The sequence below is a fragment of the Panthera onca genome, chromosome B2, assembly GCF_046562875.1.
Source record: "Panthera onca isolate mPanOnc1 chromosome B2, mPanOnc1 haplotype 2, whole genome shotgun sequence".
NCBI classification, from domain to species: Eukaryota; Metazoa; Chordata; class Mammalia; order Carnivora; family Felidae; genus Panthera; species Panthera onca.
This window is the reverse complement of record NC_138343.1, coordinates 151011171-151029717: the sequence shown is the minus strand read 5'-3', so window position 1 is coordinate 151029717 and position 18547 is coordinate 151011171. Positions and strand designations below refer to the sequence as shown.

At 53.1% G+C, this 18547-nt stretch overlaps 1 long non-coding RNA gene across 1 annotated transcript; it reads left to right on the top strand.

The window, feature by feature from the left end:
• The first annotated feature begins 11420 nt into the window (after positions 1–11420).
• LOC132667873 (uncharacterized) lies at positions 11421–15960 on the top strand. The gene is made up of 3 exons (XR_009605424.3): positions 11421–12295; positions 13183–15076; positions 15187–15960. It is a non-coding gene; the product is annotated as an uncharacterized LOC132667873 (long non-coding RNA).
• The last annotated feature ends 2587 nt before the right edge of the window (positions 15961–18547 follow it).

Sequence of the window (18547 nt, the reverse complement as noted above, 5' to 3'; positions counted from 1 at the left end):
CGTCCCGAGCTGGCCGGGACTCGGCGTGTCCCGCCCTCCCGGCTCTGCAGGGTGGAGCGGTTCGTGTACACACTCGTGTGGGTGCGTGGGGAGGGAGGTCTCTGCCCAGACGCTGAGCTCGACTCTGCTTGTGGCCACAGGAATAGTTCAGAAACAGCCTGCCCCAGAGGTGTGGCCGGGCGGAGGCTGCCAGGGCGGGAGCCAGGGCTCCCGCCACGCACGGGGCCCCCGTGTCCCCGGCTACACGGAGGCGGCCTCTCCTCCTCGTGGGAGCTGGGTCGGCACATCTGAGCCGCCACAAGCCAACTTCCCCTGAGGATTTCTGTGAGGGAAGCTGTCGCCCCACATCCTTGGAAGGTAGGGGAGGGGGTAGCAGAGACCATGCTCCAGCCTCCTCCAGGAGTGATACAGGTTAGTGACGCCACGGGAGGCAGGGAGGGTGGTGCCCGGTGACGATGGCCAGGGTCAAGACGAGGCCTCAGCACCAGACCCCAAATGTCTCCACACGATGCCACATCCGGAGCCAAACCCAGCTACGCCGGGCTCTGAAAGGAGGATGCGTTTAGGATAGCAGGGAGGGGCTCTTACGGATATGGGACAGAGGGGGCAGGGAGAGAGGATGGGTGTCTCCAAAGAGGGGGCACGGGTGGGTGGAGTGTGTGGTAGAGCCTGATCCTGTGGGGAAGGCCAGGGACACTGATAGGGGACCGAGGTCGTTGAGGACCCATGTAGGAAGCAGTAGGACACAGGTTGCGGGGTGTGGCGCAGCTCGTCAGTGCATTGTGGGAGCTACAGGGACCAGGTTGCAAAGCTACGAAGCCTGCGGCCTGTGCTCCCCTGATCTCCACTGCTTGCTTTGAGGCTAGGTGTCACGACTTACATCCGGAGAGTGAGAGTCAACCAGCATCTGTCCAGCACATCTCCCGGGAAGACTATACTTACTGACTGGACCAGAGACGACATCCTCCGTGTGAACCAAGATGGCGTGCCGTTTATTACATGAGGATATGAAACGCTGTCAGGGGTCCTGGCGGGCTGTGCCCCCATGAGGGACCTTCACAGTGAAGGGATTTGAAGTTAGGGTCATTGTGCGTTGATCCTAACATAAAGGTCACGTACGAGATCTCCACCCATCCACTCACCCTGCACTTACTCGTTAAACGTCTACCATGGTCAAGGCTGTGTGGAGGGAATGTAAAGGTAGACCACGTCCAATCCTCAGGCTCAGGTTGCTTGTGGCCAAGGACATAAGACACAGACAACAAAGACAGAATGCGGAGAGGGGTGCAGAGAGCAGAATGGGATTTGGGGGACATGTTTCCTTATTGTCAAGATCAGGGAAGGCTCACAGAAGAAGCAGCCACTTGCTCTCCTGGGGATGTGCTCGTCAGGGGGAGGCCCTTCTTTGTGGGGGTCCTGTTAGAGACCTAGATACTCGAGACAGATGCCAAGGAGCTGTCCTCAGATATTCTACTTGGAAGGGAGGAGTCAGGTAAAGCCCCACCTCCTTACCCCCTCCTGTTCCCGTGATGAGGCCTATATCCACCATATACCATAGGACACAGGGCCGTTTGGTTGACTACCTTCTGTTAGATACTTTGGAGCAACATAGCCCCATTGCCATGATTTGTTATAAATGGCAAGTGTCATACCTTTCAGTGTGTGAACCCAGAACGATGCTCCATCCCTCACGTGTATCCCTTTCTGTTTCTACTCCCCAAACTGAGTAGGCTTAATTTGGGCTCCTGGCCTTGGAGTTCTGAGCAGTCAGTGTATGCTCCAAAGGCCTTGGAAAGCTCATTCCAATGGTCCAGATGTGTCATGGCGTGCTGTTGTCTCTTGTGAGGAGTAAGTACAACCTTGGAAGTGTCTTTAGTGTGCGATGTGGCCCATCTCCACGGCAAGTGCTCCTATGTGCTGAGTCCTAGAGAAGCCACTGTGCTGACAAGACCACGCCTGTAGTCTGACAACAGCATGAGAGTTGGCAGTCAGCTCTTGGACTCCTGGCTCAGTGCTCCCCCAAGTTCTTCTTGTCTCTCTAGAAGCTTGGGTTGCTGCTGTCATTTTCCCAAGGAAACAAGAATGGCACATAAAGGTCTGGGATGGATGAGGTTTAGTCAGTAGTTCCAGGCTTCTTGGAACCAGTGCATTAACAGGATAGTAAGAGGAACAGAGCAGGAGAAGTGGTCTACAAGGCAAGTGAAGACATCCACCTGGGAGAAGAACGATAGGTCCCACTGACCCTAGTGGCTAAGTCCCGCCTACAAGTGACTAAGGAGATGTTTAACAAGGTTCTTTATTTTTTATTTCTTTATTTTTTGAGACAGAGAGAGAGAGAAGGAATGTGAGTAGGGGAGAGGCAGAGGGAGAGAGAATCTTAAGCAAGCTTCACGCTCAGTGCGGAGCCTGACTTGGGGCTTGATCCCACGACCCTGGGATCATGACCTGAGCCAAAATCAAGAGTGGGATGCTCAACTGATTGAGCCACCCAGGCACCCCATAACAAGGTTCTTTATACTTTATGGAGACATCAGCCGATCTGAATTCTACACAGGTGGATTGGTGTTTCTGGGGACAGAAAATCACCGATGTAATTTGTTTTATGGAAAAGAAAAGCACAGAGAGGGTTGTTAGAAATGCAACATTTTCTAGAAAACAGTCCTCAATTCTGCCTATACTTACTAAGCACCTGTTGTGTTGTAGCACGAGGCCAAATGCTGGAGATACTGAGATGGCCACGTTTGGCCAGTGAGCACATGGACAGAAACATGTGTAATTCAGTGTGATTTCTGAAGGTGGGAAAGGAGTGTGAACTCAGCCTGCGGCGAGGAAGGAATGAAAATCAGCAAAGGCTTCCTGGAAGAGGTGCTCAAAGACTGATGTCTCCTCTAAAAGGGTGATACACACGGGGTGCCTGCATGGATCAGTCTGTTAAGCATCCGACTTTTGGTTTCAGCTCAGGTCATGATCCCAGGGATGTGGGATTGAGCCCCACATCTGACTCCACACTGCTGATGCAGAGCCTGCTTGGGCTTCTCTCTTTCTGACCATACGCCTCTTGTGCACGCACATACACACTCTCACACTCTCTCAAAATAAATAAACTTTAAACAGTAAAAGGGAGATACACATATTCCCCTTTATTTTCTGCAAGCTGAGTAATTTTAATTATATTTCCTAAACTTCTGACAATTTACAGATACATCACAAACATCCTTTAGTTACTCCATGAGTATTGGAGAAAAGGTTATTGTTATTTTTTTAAAGTTTATTTATTTATTTTGGAGAGAAAGAGAGTGCGAGTCAGGAAAGAGCAGAGAGAGAGGGAGAGAGAGAATCCCAAGCAGGCTCTGTGCTGTCAGCACAGAGCCCGATGTGGGGCTCGAACTCACAAACCGTGAGATCATGACCTGAGCTGAAATCAAGTCAGACACTTCACCGACTAAGCCACCCAGGCGTCCCAAAAGTTATTAGTTATTTGACTTTTATTGATTAATATGTGAAGACAAATACCTAAAAAAGACAGGTAACTTATCCACTTCCCAGCTGCAATAAGTTCTGGAAATGAGTGTAAGTCTCTTCCTGTTTGCCACATGCTCTGGCTTTTGGTTTTACCTCTGTCACAGAGAAAGACAAACACTAAATGCTAAAAAGTTCACCCAGACCCACACAGACTCGCAGTTTGTCAGGGAGGTGGTGGCAGGTTCCACCGCTAGTCCTGGAATCGGCGACCCTTCACGTGGCAGCAGGCTGTCTCTGCAGCCGTGGCCTTGTGTCTGGCTCTGATCATTCTCCTCTGTGCTTACCGCAGTCAAGATCTGTGCCTCTTCCCCACGTACATGAGCCCAGTCGCACATGATGCCCGTTGCTCTGGCTCAGGATGTGCTGGCAGAAGTGTGGCTCCTGGGGCTGTCACTCTGGTCTTGTCCTCTCCTTTCTTTTCCTATTCTCTGGAAATGGAAATGAGGGAGACGTTCCTTGGCTATTGAAATGGATATATGTTTGTCTGTATTTGACAGAGACATTCCCAGGGAAGGGTTCTCATGTACTTACAAAAAGAGGACAATAAAAGGTGCTGCACCATCGAAAATCCTTTCCAATCTTTGGTAGCTGCTCAGGAATAAAAGTGGTTGGTAGTAGGAAGAGTGTGCTGTAATTTCCAAAAGGGTACCATAACTTATTGTGCATCACTTATATGAGTTATAATTTAGAAATCTAGCTGGGACTGGAAACACGACATAAAATACCACCAAATAGGATTTTAATTATACCTTTCATCTAATAATTCAAACATTAATATCATCCATTTGTTTTGTCACATGCTCTGAGATAATATCATCACCATCACCATCATCATCATCACTACCATCACTATCACCACCATCGCCATTAGCACCATCGTTGTTATCACCATCATCACCATTTTCATCATCGTCGTCATCATCACCATCACCATCATCACCATCTTCACCATCATCACCACCATCACCACCATCATCACCATCTTCACCATCATCACCACCATCATCACCATCATCATCATCATCACCACCATCACCATCATCACCATCATCATCATCATCACCACCATCACCATCATCACCACCATCATCATCACCACCATTATCACCATCACCACTATCACCATCTTCACCATCTTCACCATCATCACCACCATCATCATCACCATCACCACCGTCACCATCTTCACCATCATCACCACCATCATCACCATCATCACCATCACCATCATCACCCCCATCATCACCATCACCATCATCATCACCATCTTCACCATCATCACCCCCATCATCACCATCACCATCATCATCACCATCACCACCATCACCATCATCATCACCATCACCACCATCACCATCATCATCACCATCACCACCATCATCACCATCATCACCATCACCACCATCATCACCATCATCACCATCACCCCCATCACCACCATCACCATCATCATCACCATCACCACCATCATCACCATCATCACCATCATCATCACCATCACCACCATCATCACCATCATCATCATCACCATCACCACCATCACCATCACTATCGCCACCATCGCCATCAGCACCATCGTTGTTATCACCATCATCACCATCATCACCACCATCATCACCACCATCACCATCACCATCATCATCATCACCATCTTCACCATCATCACCGCCATCATTACCATCATCATCACTATCACCACCATCAACACCATCATCATCACCACCATCATCACCATCACCATCATCATCACCACCATCACCATCATCACCATCACCATCATCACCACCACCATCACCATCATCATCACTATCACCACCATCAACACCATCATCACCACCATCATCACCATCACCATCATCATCACCATCAGCACCTCCATCACCATCATCATCACCACCATCATCATCACCATCACCATTATCACCGTCATCACCATCACCATCTTCATCACCATCACCATCACCATTATCACTTTTATCATCAAAAGATCTCTATGAAGACCCTGAGAATACAGTGTCCTCTGGCCTAAGAAGTACAAAGAGAACAGCACAGAGGGGCTTGCCTGTATGACTGAACACCGTAAGAGGGATAAGAAGGCACATGTAACCCATACATTTTTAGTGTATGAAGAGAAATATAGAAATAAAATAAAATAAGGATAAAGAAAGTGGAACAAGTTTAAGAAAAACTAAAGTTTTGTTTTTAAAGAGCAAAGTATACAAATTTTATGTGCATGGCTCTATGCAGTTCTACCAACGAGCATACCAGGGGCACCAGCACCTGGTTTCCAGGAGACTTTCCTTTCTGTGGCTTTTCATTATGTCCTCCCCCTCAACCTTGAATAGTCTGATCTCTTGCTTTTAGATTAGTTTTTTTTTTTTTTTTTCTGATTTTGAGCTTTACATGATTGGAACCAGACAGTATTTATTTTGTGTGTCTGGTTTCTTTTCCTCATCATTACGTTTGTGGGATTTATGCTTGTTGGCACATGCTGTTGTGTATTCTTACTGCTCAAGATACGCCACAAATTACCCTTCTACTGACGATGATGAGCATCTGTGTGGTTTCCGGTGCGGGGCTTTTCAAATGGCCTTCCTACGAACATTCCCGTGCACGCTGTTTGGTGAACAGAGGGAGCGGTTACACCTTGAGGTGGAATTGCCGGGTCATGAGGTGGCACCTGCTACCTGTTCAGTTTTTGTGGGCACTGGCACGCAGTTCCAAAGCGTTGTGCGGATTTACACTCCCACAGTGGCGAATGGGGCTTTCAGTCTCTCAACACCCCACCAATACTTGGTACCTGAGTAACTGTTTTAAAGATATGGCAACGGTAACATGGAGACAATTATCGTAATACCGAAAGGAGTTTTTGGTAAAAAGATGGTGGCAGATTGTCTGGACTATGAACATAATAAACAACAAGTCCTTACGGGGAGATGCATCATGTGGCTCTGCTCTGAGTACCTGGCACCTGGACAGTGTTGTCGGATCTAGGAAACCATGACACCCGTTCGTGTCTCAGCCAAGGCTCCGTGAGAGGAGCAGCCCCACTAACTGGGGTTACTGGATGGGGCGTTCGTTGCCGGAACCGTGGGACTGCTGAGGAATGAAGTCCAGGAGGGCAGGCGGGGCTCAGGGGTCACTGCCCTCAGCCTGCGAAATGAAGCGTGGCCAGTGCTGGGGAGAAGGTGTCCAGGGAGGTCTGAGGGGAGGCCAGGTGTCTGGTGGTGGGCTTGGGCTCAGCGGGTGCGAGGACGAGGCGCCCTGAGAGGAACAACCAGCGGGGGACCTCTCTCGCGCTCCTCTGCCTCCGACCCAGCGACCTTCAGGGTCACGTCGGCTGCTCCACTTCTGCCTGCAGAGCTCACGCGCACTCCTCTTTGTCCGCTCCCCGAGCTCGACCCGGCTGACCCACAGTTCGAGCCCCGGGAAGGTTTCCCTCAGGACCCTCTGTGTCGGCCAGGGCGCGCAGCTGCCTTCCTTCGGGGTGTCGGCATCTTGTGAGGAGCCGAGTGTAAGCCCCGGACCCGAGTCCTCCTGTCTCTGTGGTGAGGAAGAACCCCCAGGAGGCCGCAGGCGTGGCTCAGAGAGGAGTCAGGGTGACTGCAGGGCCACGGGGCCTGTGCCACCCGCACACGCACCTTCCTGGGCCTCCAGGGTCCGGCTGAAGGGTCCACGCACACCGCCTCACCCTCTGGTGGGTGTGCAGCGCCCTCGGGACGCGCTGGTGACCCAGCCCAGCAAGCGGGTTTCGGCTGTCGGCCATTTCAGGCTTTGCCTCCGTGGCAGGACCTGCCTCACGCTCTTCCCGGGGGCCACGCCAGAGTGACTGGTCACGCCCGCACGGTTGGGCCTCAGGGACACTGTGTGGGGCATGCCCTGTGGCCGCGGACCCGTCTGGGCTCAGCTCAGCCTGCACTCCCAGCACACGCCCTGATCTCAGATAAATACCTTGTGCCCCAAACCTGGCTCGGGATCGGAGTCCGGGGAGCCCAGCCTGCGGGACGCGGAGGACGGCCCCCCACGGCTCGTGCCGGCCTGGGCCTCTGGGGCTCTGCTGGCACTGACGACGACACGTGGGCGTTTACTGTGGACTCTGCCCTGGTCCGTGGCCCCGCGCTTCCAGACGAGCGGCATTTGAGGATGTCTGTTTTGTTGTCCACGCACGGAGGCCAGAGAACATGGCATTTATGATGTGGATTGTTTGAAATCTGTCCCAGACCCCCTCTGTGACCCATGTGTGCTAAATTTTGTAAGTGTTTTATGTGTACTCAGGGGGGATTTTTATTGTCTGTTTTCTGGAGGCATCATGTTCTGTCTCTATGTATGTATGTGTCTATTTATTGCTTGTTAGCTAACCAATCAAGTTATTCAAAGCTCTCACGTTTTTACTTGTGTTTCCTCTGGTTGCTCTTTCCGTTTCTGAGGGAAGCCTGTGGACCTGCTCCAGGGACTGGGAATGTGTCAGCTTCTCCCAGAGACTAATTTAGATTTTGCTTTTTGCACTTTAATGCTGTGTTCCAACAGGCTTATAATTCACGTCGTTTCGGCCTATCTTCTTCTGTTCCGTTAGAAACATTCCCTTTTGTTTGTACCTTTTACTGCTTTTCACCTTAAATTCTATTTTGCCTGATATGAGTAGTGCTGCCCTGATTCCATTTTGGTAACATTCTCCACTCACCAAGTGTGTATGAATCATCTGTTCACGTTACAGGTAAGGCTTCCAGTCAACTTCAGTCAACAGGAGGCTCTTAACGGCTAAGTTTCAGGGGGTCAGGAGTTACACGCAGGGACTCCTGACCCCCACGTTGTTCCAGGGTTCCCTGTATCTGCGTTGTTTATTTTCTTGGTTATAATGTGGAATGTTTCTTAATTGGCTGATCCAGTTTACAGTTTTTATGATCTCAGAACTATTTGCACTTAATTCTGCCTCTTATTATATATCTTCTGTCTACCATTTTTTAATTCATTGTTTTCTTCCACTGTTGGTCCCTCTCCTTTTATTTTGTAAATGGATCTGGTTTTCTTTTTCATTGTTTTCTTCTACGGGTTTTAATTTATTTTTTAAATGTTTATTTATTTTTGAGAGAGAGACAGAATGTGAGTGGGTTAGGGGCAGAGAAAGAGGGAGACACAGAATCGAAAGCAGGCTCCAGGCTCTGAGCCATCAGCACAGAGCCCAAAACGGGGCTCGAACTCACAGACCGTGAGATCATGACCTGAGCCGAAGTCGGCCACTCAACCGACTGAGCCACCCAGGCACCCCTCTTCTATGGTTTTTTTTTTAAAATTTTTTTTTAATGTTTATTTAATTTTGAGACAGAGAGACACAGAGCATGAATGGGGGAGGGTCAGAGAGAGAGGGAGACACAGAATCTGAAACAGGCTCCAGGCTCTGAGCAGTCAGCAACAGAGCCCGACGCGGGGCTCGAACTCACGGACTGAGAGATCATGACCTGAGCCGAAGTCGGACGCTTAACCGACTGAGCCACCCAGGCGCCCCACGGATTTTTAAAGTGACACAGTATATTTCTATTTTTTTTTTTTTAGTTTTTATCTTCATATTATTAAGACAAACATATAGATTTTTTCTTTCTAAAACTGTATAAAAATAGCAGGCATCTCAATTCTCCTCCAGGAGAAATCAAAACATTAGTATAATCTTAATTCCCTCCATGCCTGCCTGTCTGGCACTTTCCTGTTTCACTCTCTGAAATCTTGTTTCAGATTATTGTTTTAAATGTTTAAAAATCATTTTATTTTAAACTTATTTTAAAAGTCTTTTACGACAGTACACCATTAGGCAATGCATTTTAATTATTCATTAATACTGCTTTTAGTATTTCACTGCTTCTCGTTGGACTCACTTTTCTCTTGTTCTCTGGTGGCTCATGTGACAAGGGCCCACGGACAGTATGTCTCTGACCCCCAGGATTTTCTTGACCTTCCCTGGATGGTAGCTTGACCAGATACAGCACTCTAGATCCAACTGTCTCTTCCTTCAACACTTGGAAAATATGACTCCATTTTTCTTCATGCATCCAGGGAGGCCGGTAATAATCTGGTTTTTGCTTCTTTTCGAAAATTGTTTTTTCTGTAGCTTTGAGGACCTCTCTTAAATTAATGTTCTTGGATTTCTCTTCGGAGCATCTGCAGGGTGAGTTTTGCTGATTTTTGCTGCTCAGCATTTGATAGGCGCTGAGGACTAATGTTTTCTCGCAGTTGGGAAATTCTCGGGAATTATTTCTTTACATAACGACTTATCTGTAGTCTCTTCATTCTCTCCTTCAAGAGCCTGAGTGAACATATGTGTCTCATCTCCCTTTCATGTGTTTTAATGTTTACACTGTCCCTCAGTCTATTTTTGGAGCTCATTTATTCACTTCTGTTATGTCCAATCTAAAATTCAAAATGTAAATGAATTTGTAAATTTCAGCAATTATATTCTTAATTTCCAATATTTCATTTGGTTCTTTTTCACTGCTTCGCCTCGTGCTCCCTACACGGCTTACCTCCGGCGCCCCGCCCGCTCGCTGAGCTGGGTGCAGGTGCTGTGGGCCACTCTGAGCTCACCTTCCAGATGTTTCTGTACCAAGCCAGCTCAGGACAAGGGGCGAAGGCCTCCTCCAGGACTCCCCATGCGGGTGAGCCTGGCTGGTGGTGGCTGGACTGGGCCACCGAGCGGGCACTCCTGCACTGGTTTTCTGGGCACGTGCCCCCACTTTCTCTGGTCCAGTCACTGCTCTTCTGTCTGGGTGAGGGCAGCTCTGGGGGTGCTGGCAGCCTGGTTCCCCTGTGGGTGTCCTGGTGAGGCTGTGGCCCTCCCTTCAGGCTCCTCTGCCCTGCCCTGCCCTCCTCTGTGTGGCTGCCCCCTGCACTGCAGTGGGGTGCCAGCTGTGTCTTTAGTCTGAGCTCCTGGGTCTCCTCCTGCCCCTTGTCTGGGGGCGGGCAGGCGTCTCCCCGCATCCGCCGTGTCTTTTCCTACCATTTCTGGGTCTAATGTACAGAGGAGAGACTTCGGCATATACTTGGCTGGCAAACTTAAAATTGAAAACATGTCTATTCTTTGAAATAGAATTATGAAGTTACGGTCTATAAATAGGGACATGTCTTCTTTTAAAAATGGCTTTACTATAGGGCTAACTCTGTCTATTCTGGAGGAATTGCCTCTTACAGGCTTTGATAACGTGACTAATCATTTGCTAATTTATATATGTCTTCGGGATGTGTATTTATATATTTATGTTCTATAAATTGCCTGTAAAATTCTCTTCTTGCATGATGGTTTTCCTTTGGAAGAAAATAAAGATCCAGTAAAGAATGACTGATGATAGCTGAATGTTGGTGAAGAATCCTGCATGGGTTTTATGTTTCTTGATATTTTACTTTGTGTATTATGCATTTTTAGCTTAGTAATTCTGGCAGTTTCATTTGCTTGACAGACTTAGTAGAAATCAGTTTATAGGGCGATAATGCACTATTCGGTGCCACTGCACTATCCAGGCCACTATTGCAACCTGCCGAGCGCAGATCTTTGTTTAGTGAATGAGGGAGACACACCCGGGAACGGCTTGCACTTACTCACGAGATGTCAGTGCAGGTACCACGTTTCACCCAGCTGTTAAATCCGCATTGGAAGATCAGTATTCAAGAGGCTAATGTTTGCCTCTATCCACTCACTAAATAAACGTTTATTGAGTGTCCGGCCCACGCCTCCCTAAGTCGCTGTGCTGGAACCAGGGTCACTGTGAAAAGCAAGCCAGGCTCTGTCCCCCACCGACCTGCCCTCCTGGCAGGAGGCCGTGCACAGAGTTCCATGCTCGGTCCCGATGGGCCACTCCCAGGGGCGCCCGGTGGGCACCCAGCCAGGACTGGGGTGCTGCTGGACGGGGAAGGTAGCTTCGCAAACACTCTGTGCACATGGGCCGTGGGCCCCTCGGCAGCCTACCTCCCTGCTTATGATTGTTCCCGACCACAGCAATCCCACAGGGCTGTGTGGGCTGGGCACTGACACCACCAGCTTCTCCACCAGCATGTGACATCACAAAGGCTCAGTGGCCAGGGCAGCGGTGGCCTTCAAGCCACACCAATCACCCTTGAATAAAGGCAGTAGGAAGGCATCCCGGGCCTGAGGCAGTCTGAACAGGTCATAGGAGAAGGCGCCCTACCCGCCTGTTTCCGGACTTCAGCTGTACACGGTCATCTAAGGTGTACGCATTCCTTCTAAGACCATGGTTCTTATAGCCTGAGAACTGCATCATTCTGAACTGGGGGCTTTGGAGAGCAATCCCTCTGTGCGATCTCACCACCCTCGGGAGAGAAGAAACTGGACAGGACGGCAGGCCCGTGGAGGCCCAGTGACCTGTGGACGGTCCGGGGCCTGCAGTCCTCACGCACATCTGACATGTTCCCCGCTGCATCCTGGGAGGCGTGAGCTCCCCTAGACGTCTGCTTGTCGAATGAGGCGGGAGACTTAGGCCTGTCAAGGAGACATGGGTCAGCACGAGAGAGAAGCCGGGTACAGATGTGAGGTAGGGGGCCGGTTGGGTATGGGTCCCCGGGGCCCCCCAAGAGCCTTGAGCTGGATGCCCACTGTCCTCTGAGCACCTACAGCTCCAGCCCGGGCCCTGGGGCATCGTGCTAAACAAGCAGACAGCACGGAGAGCCCCACGTCTGAGAAGGACAATTCTGCCATTGACGAGGTTTTGATAAGAGACAACTGGGAAGGCGGTGTGGCCAGTGGTCAGGGACACCTGGGGAGGCAGCCTGCATGGTGAGCCAGGAGGAAGGGAGGGCCAGACCCTGCAGCTCGGGGGAGGGGTGAGGGGCCCTGATGGGGGAGGCCTTGGCGTCTGCAGGACAGAGCTAAAGCCAGTGTGGCCACCAGGAGCAGAGCAAGCGGGGGGCGGGGCCTCACATGGGCTCGGAGGAAGGGGAGGGTCCCAGCACCCCACTCATGTTTATGGCTCTGGATTTTGTTCCGAGAGCAGTTACTACTAAGCCCCGGAAGAGAGCCAGCAGGGAGGGGGCGTGACGTGCTGCACCACGAGACATGTCTCCGAGGCCTCCCTCCTCTCAGGGCCTCTCCAGAGGCGTCGGCTCTGGTCCTGATGTCAGAGCTGGTGGCCTTCAAGTGACTGAGGTCCCAACCCTTCTGGGGCCCAGACTGTTGCTCAGCTGCAGGCAGACACCCAGGGAACCGTGGGGCCTGGGGACCGAAAGCCAGGCCTCCTGGTCCCCAGAACACGGCAGCAGGGGGGCAGCAAGACGGGAGTCAGCTTGTGACTGTTCTTCGTGCTGGGTTGCACGTGAGTTCTGAGCCCAGTCTTTCCACAAGGGCACAGTGACCGAGACCTCCCCGTAGGCCTCTGAGACGCCGTCACTCGAGCTGAGAGCCTGGATGAGACACAAGGAGCCTGTCGCTGGCAAGGCTGCCTCTTCTCGGAGGCACAGTTCTGCACCTTCTCTGCTTCCCAGAGGGGACGTACGGAAGGAACAGACTTCCAGACTGCCGAGTATGTGACTTCAGGGTCCAAGAGTGTTCGGTTCACGTGTCCCCCAGGCTGGTCCATAGTGCCTGGTGTTCTCCCAAACTCTAGGGGAGATGCTGCTGTGAGGTATTGTTTGGACGAGATTAACTTTGCATCGGGCCACTTTCAGGAAAGTGGGTGACCCTGCGTAACGTGCAAACAGCTGAAGGCCTGCAAAGAAACAGACAGACTGTTTCCCGAAGAAGAAACAACGTGGAGATCCTGCCTGAGATCCCAGCCTGCTGGCCTGCTCTGCATAATTTCGACTCGTCAGCCCCAACAACTGCGGGAGCCAGTTCTTTAAAGCCCACCTCTCTGCCTGTATACGTATGTGTCGTGTCAGTTTGGCTTCTGCGGGGAGCCCTGGATGACACAACTGCACCCTTTGAAGTGGTTCCAGTTGCGCCAGTAGATACTGTGACCTTCCTTGCCTGACACCAGGTCCTTCATAGCAAACAGGCACCAGTTCCGGGTCCATCAACGCAGTCCTGCGTGGCCTGTACAATGTGGACGCAACCAGGCGAGGAGAAAACATCAGGACATACTCAGTCTCTGCAGCAGGAGTGAGACCCGGGCCCTGTACTCTCAGTCTCCGCAGCAGGGACCTGGGTGGTACCCTCATGGCCACGACCAAGTTCGGCGTGAGGCACTGTTGTCCTCGAGCTCCCGGGCGCTCCTTTAGAGATGGGCTAGAAGGACATTCGAGGGCGACACCTGTGCCTGTCACTAAGCCACTTGGAGGAGGGATGTCTGCTCCTGGATTCTTCACTGTATTCCCAGTGGTAGGGTTTCTCAGGGAAGTTCCAGGGCTTACTTTCTCTCATTGAACCTGAAAATCTCCACCACCCCCCCCCCCCACCCCCCCCGCTGCCTTTTATGTGAAATGGATGTTGGATGAAGGGACCACTAGGCCATCTGAGTTTAGACTGTCCACTGCGTGGTCCTGTCCCACTGCTGAGGGGAGGAAGAGAAGGAGACCAGGAGGGGACCCCGGAAAGTGCCCTGCATTCTCAGGATGGATTGGGATCTTACCTCCACGTCCATCTTTGTCACAGGCGAAACCCTCACTGCCCTCATTGTCAAGCTCTGTGATTAGGTCTGTGTAGCCCCTTTGATCGGTGTTGTAGCTGTTTACAACCTGGGCAAAGCATGGCCTCCCGCAGCTCCCAGCCCTGAAGCACCTGCAGCATGGCAGGAAGAGGAAAAATGATTTTATTGGAATCTTCACGGTTTCAATGGCAGTTCTCCTTGGGGAGGGCCCGACGGGATCCCGAACCCTCCTGGAAACACCACCACCTACCACTGGCCGGGGGCCTCGTCCTTTCTGAATTTACTGGCTTCGGCAAGTCAGGTATGCTCCCGGTGGCACCAGCATCAACAGCGAGGAGAGGGCTCAGCATCTTCTGAGTCTTTGTGACCAAGAACTGAATTCTTGACAGGCATGCTACTTCAGAGTGAGTCCCATGATTTCCAGACAGCCGGAGGCCAGAGGCCTCTTGCCCCCGGCCACCTGTGACCCAGGTGTCCCCACCTGTGGCCGCCTGCATGAGCCTCAGGAGTTGGCACAAGCGTCCTGTGGCATGAATCGCCCCGTGAGCGGAGGCAGGGCCCAGGCAAGGGCTGGAGCTGCACAGAGGCTGGGGGTCCCTGGGGAGCCCCTGGGGGGATCCCCCCTTGCCTGGAAATCGATCAGGCTCACCCTCTGCCAGCTGCACTGAGTCAGAGCCCTCCCGCCCCGTGGCCTGCGGCCCTCGGCCGTTCAGCTCCTGGAACAGCTGAGCTCTGGCCCCGGCCCAGCATCCTGCGGGCCCCGTGGAAGCTGCCCCTGCCCACAGATGTCCAGACACCTGCTCCAGCGGAGGGATGGCTCTCGTCCTTACCTGGCAGGCACATAAGAGATGAGCCTCGCCTCCTTGCCTGCTGCGAGCAGCCGCCCAACACTCACAGCTTCCGTTTCGTCCAGGGGTCGGGCGGCCGTGGCCTTGGCAGAATCTGGCACTGCCGGTTACCCTACCAGGATTCGGGTAAGACCTCCAGCTGCTGTGCCCTGTGAGCACAGAAGTGGACGAATGGTGGTGCACGTGTGGACGGCACAGGGTCCTGGCCTCAGACTCGTGTGTCCTCTGTCCCCCAGGCCAAAAGGCAGTGTCCCGGAGCTCAACAGGGGCCGTCTGGCAGCAGGAGGTGACCATGGCCCTCCTGCTTGGCCGTGGGGTCCACAGGCTGCCCCACGTGCACCTCCTGTGCCCCTGAGACCCTGCTGTACGTCTAGACCCCTCGCCCAGAAGAGCAGGCGAACGTTCCTGCCTGTGCAGCGGTATGTTCTTGGGATTCTTTGAACCCTTTTGACAAATCAAGATGTTTATTTTTTATTTTTATGGCAAATTCTAACACTTCTCTTTTGACCTGATATTTTGCAAATTGAAAGGTGTCTCAGGGTTGGTTGCTAGGGAAACAGGTGAAGGTTTGGGCAGGAGGCCAACAGGGAGGCTGAGTGGCTGTGTGGTGTCCCCGAAGCGTGCAGAGACCCTCACACAGAACGTGGTGGCATCTTTGCCGAGAGGGCAGCCGCTCCTGCGGTCTGTCTGCTCCTGAGTTTATGGTCAGCGGCTTCCCTGAGGAGCCAAAGGGCTAACTCGGCCTGGTCTCGACGGTATGGGCTTTGCGTGGACCAGCACAATGTCTGCTGCTCTGCTCAGGGAACCTCAAAACCCAAGGTGTCCTGGGGCACCTGGGGGGCTCAGTCGGTGAAGCGTCCGACTTCGGCTCCGGTCATGATCTCACGGTTCGTGGGTTCGAGCCCTGCGTCGGGTTCTGTGCTGACAGCTTGGAGCCTGGAGCCTGCCTCAGATTCTGTGTCTCCCTCCGTCTCTGCCCCTCCCCTGCTCGCACTGTCTCTCTCTGTCTCTCAAAAATAAATAAATGTAAAAAAAAAAAAAATTAAAAAAAAAAACCCAAGGCATCCTGGGGTTCGTGAGGAGTCGCTCAGCCATCTGGCCTCTGCTCACTGGGTTTGTTCGGGAACAAAAGGTTTGCCTTGTCTCCCTCTGTGACCTGGCCTCTTGAAGCCAGATCCCAGTCTTTGTCAAGATCAGACTTTCCCACCCAAACTTGCAAACCACCACGTGGGATCCTGGCCGGGAAGACGCCTTACATCAGAAGAGATGGGGTAGGAAGGAGGGAGCCTGGGGGGGGGGGGGGGCAGCCTGTCACGAGTGTGGGCAGGTTAGCGGGCAAGATGCATGGGCCAGGCCTGTTTCGGTAACTCCCGTTTCCTAAGTACAAAGGCAGTAGACGCCGATGCCTGAAAATGTAGCACAAGAGAGAACGAGAAGCCTCCATGGAGAGAATCATTCCCGACATTGGGCCGTCTCCCCACGGTGCACAACCATGGGACGGCCCCTCCCCACTGAGACAAGCCCCTTGGCTCCCCATCCTGGGCCCCGCCGCCCTTCTGCTCAGTCCCCGGTGGCACCACCGCCCATCGGCGATAGGCAGCGCCCCCCTCCAGGACCCCTCTCACCTACCAGCCGGTCCTCAGTCTCTCCGCCTGCTTCTCTGGGTTCATTCCGTGGGGACTTGTTTAGGTCACGACCCTCAAGATGATGCCAAACTTGTCAAACGTGCATCTTCAGCCCGTCCTGAGCCCCCCAGTATCTGCACTCGGGTGTCCAGGGAGCTGCCCCCACTCACTGAGCTTGTCTGCTTCTCCACAATCTTCCTCAAGCCAGCAGTGGGTGCCGCGCGGACTGACAGCCCCGGAGCCACGTCCCCGCGTCTGGCCTGAGGCATAGTCTATGCACCGGCCCCTCGAGGGTCACCGCGCCAGACTCCATGCCTCCCGTGGTTGGCTGCAGAGCCCTGCCCACGTGCCCGCCATCTGCACCCAGGTCAGGCCACACCCCGGGCTCCCAACGCCCCGAGGGCTGCACCGGAGAGCGCTTGTCTCCCGTCTGGCCCAGGGCTCCGCGGCCCGCTCTCCCCACAGGGCCTCAGACTCGCTGCTCCTCTGTCTGTTTCCCTGACACTTCACCGCTGGCCCTGACTTCATTCACACCCCCTTCAGTGTCGCCTTCCAGAGAGGCCTCCTGGCATGCACAAGGGAGAGCCTCATCCCAACCGACTCTCCCGCCTTATTTTTCTCCACGGTGTTGACCGGCAGTCACCCCACTGTGTGCTGACCAGCAGTCGCCCTGCTGTGCGTCTGTTTATTGGGCTGTCTCCCCACGGTGCTGACCAGCAGTCGCCCTGCTGTGTCTTTTATTGGGCCGTCTTCCCACGGGGCTGACCAGCAGTTGTCCTGCTGTGCACTGACCAGAAGTCACTCTACTGTGCGTCTGTTTATTGGGCTGTCTCCACAGAAGACAGTGAGCCCAGGAAGGCAGGGCTGGTCCCCAGCACCCGGTGGGGCACCTGGTGGTGGTGCTCCTGGATGAGCAGATGCAGGACAGGCTGCTTGCATCCTGAGACGTGCACTGTCATGCTGGGCCCTCCAGACTGCTTTCCCCAGCATGTCTCCTAGTCCTCGTCCTGTGCTTCGTTGAAACCACACTCAGCCCTGAAGGATTACAAACAAACTGACAAGTGAACTCAGGAGTCAGACAGGGGGTGATGTCCCAGCTGGGGCTGGACGGTGATGGTGGCCTGAACGAGGCCGGGGCTGTGGGAAGCTGCTTGTGGGCAGGCCCCGGGGGGACTGAGGGCAAAGGCTGAGTGCTGTCTGCGTGCTCTTTTCGTGGTGTGGCGTAGCCAAGGGCTTGTGGGGAGGCATGTGGACGTGTTTCCTCAGCTGCCTGGCCATGCAGCACAGGGCTGACAGAGGCCTGACCCTCCAGTGGTCTGAGACCAGAGGAAGAGTCGACTCTCACAGTCCTAACATGTGAGAAACCTGGGGGCCGCTCGCCCATTACTTTGCGGAGAAAGATGGGCCCTGCCTGGGGCTGAGGTGCTGGGGTCACCAGTGTATGGAGATGACCCCAGCCTTGCTCCCTGCTTGCAGAAGGTGCGTCATCCAGTGGCTGGTGAATGAACAAGGGGTCCGCTATGGGTGGAGTTGTGCCTCCCCCAAATTCTTACACTGAGGTCCTAACCCCGGCACTTTACAATGTGACCCTATTTGGCATAGGGTCCCTGCAGATACAAGTAGTTAAGATGCGAGCAGGGAGCAGGGTGGGCCCTAATGCAGCCACTGTCGTCCTTACGGGGAAGGACAATGTGAAGGCCGGGGAAGGCCTGGGATGGGTCCTGACTGGACCCCGTGGCCCCAGCTCGGGTCTCCACGGCCGTGAGGTGGTGGTTGTCACGGCCTCCACGGCCGACTCGCAGGCCAGGAACCCGGTCGGTGTTGGTTCCTGGGCGTGTGGACACGAACACACGGTGGGCCGTGTTCCGAGATGTGCGTGTGTGCATACGAGGTCCCCCATGATTCAAAGGCTCATCGGTTCCCCAGGGACGAATACTATGGCAAACGACGCGTTAGGGTGCCCGGTGTCCTA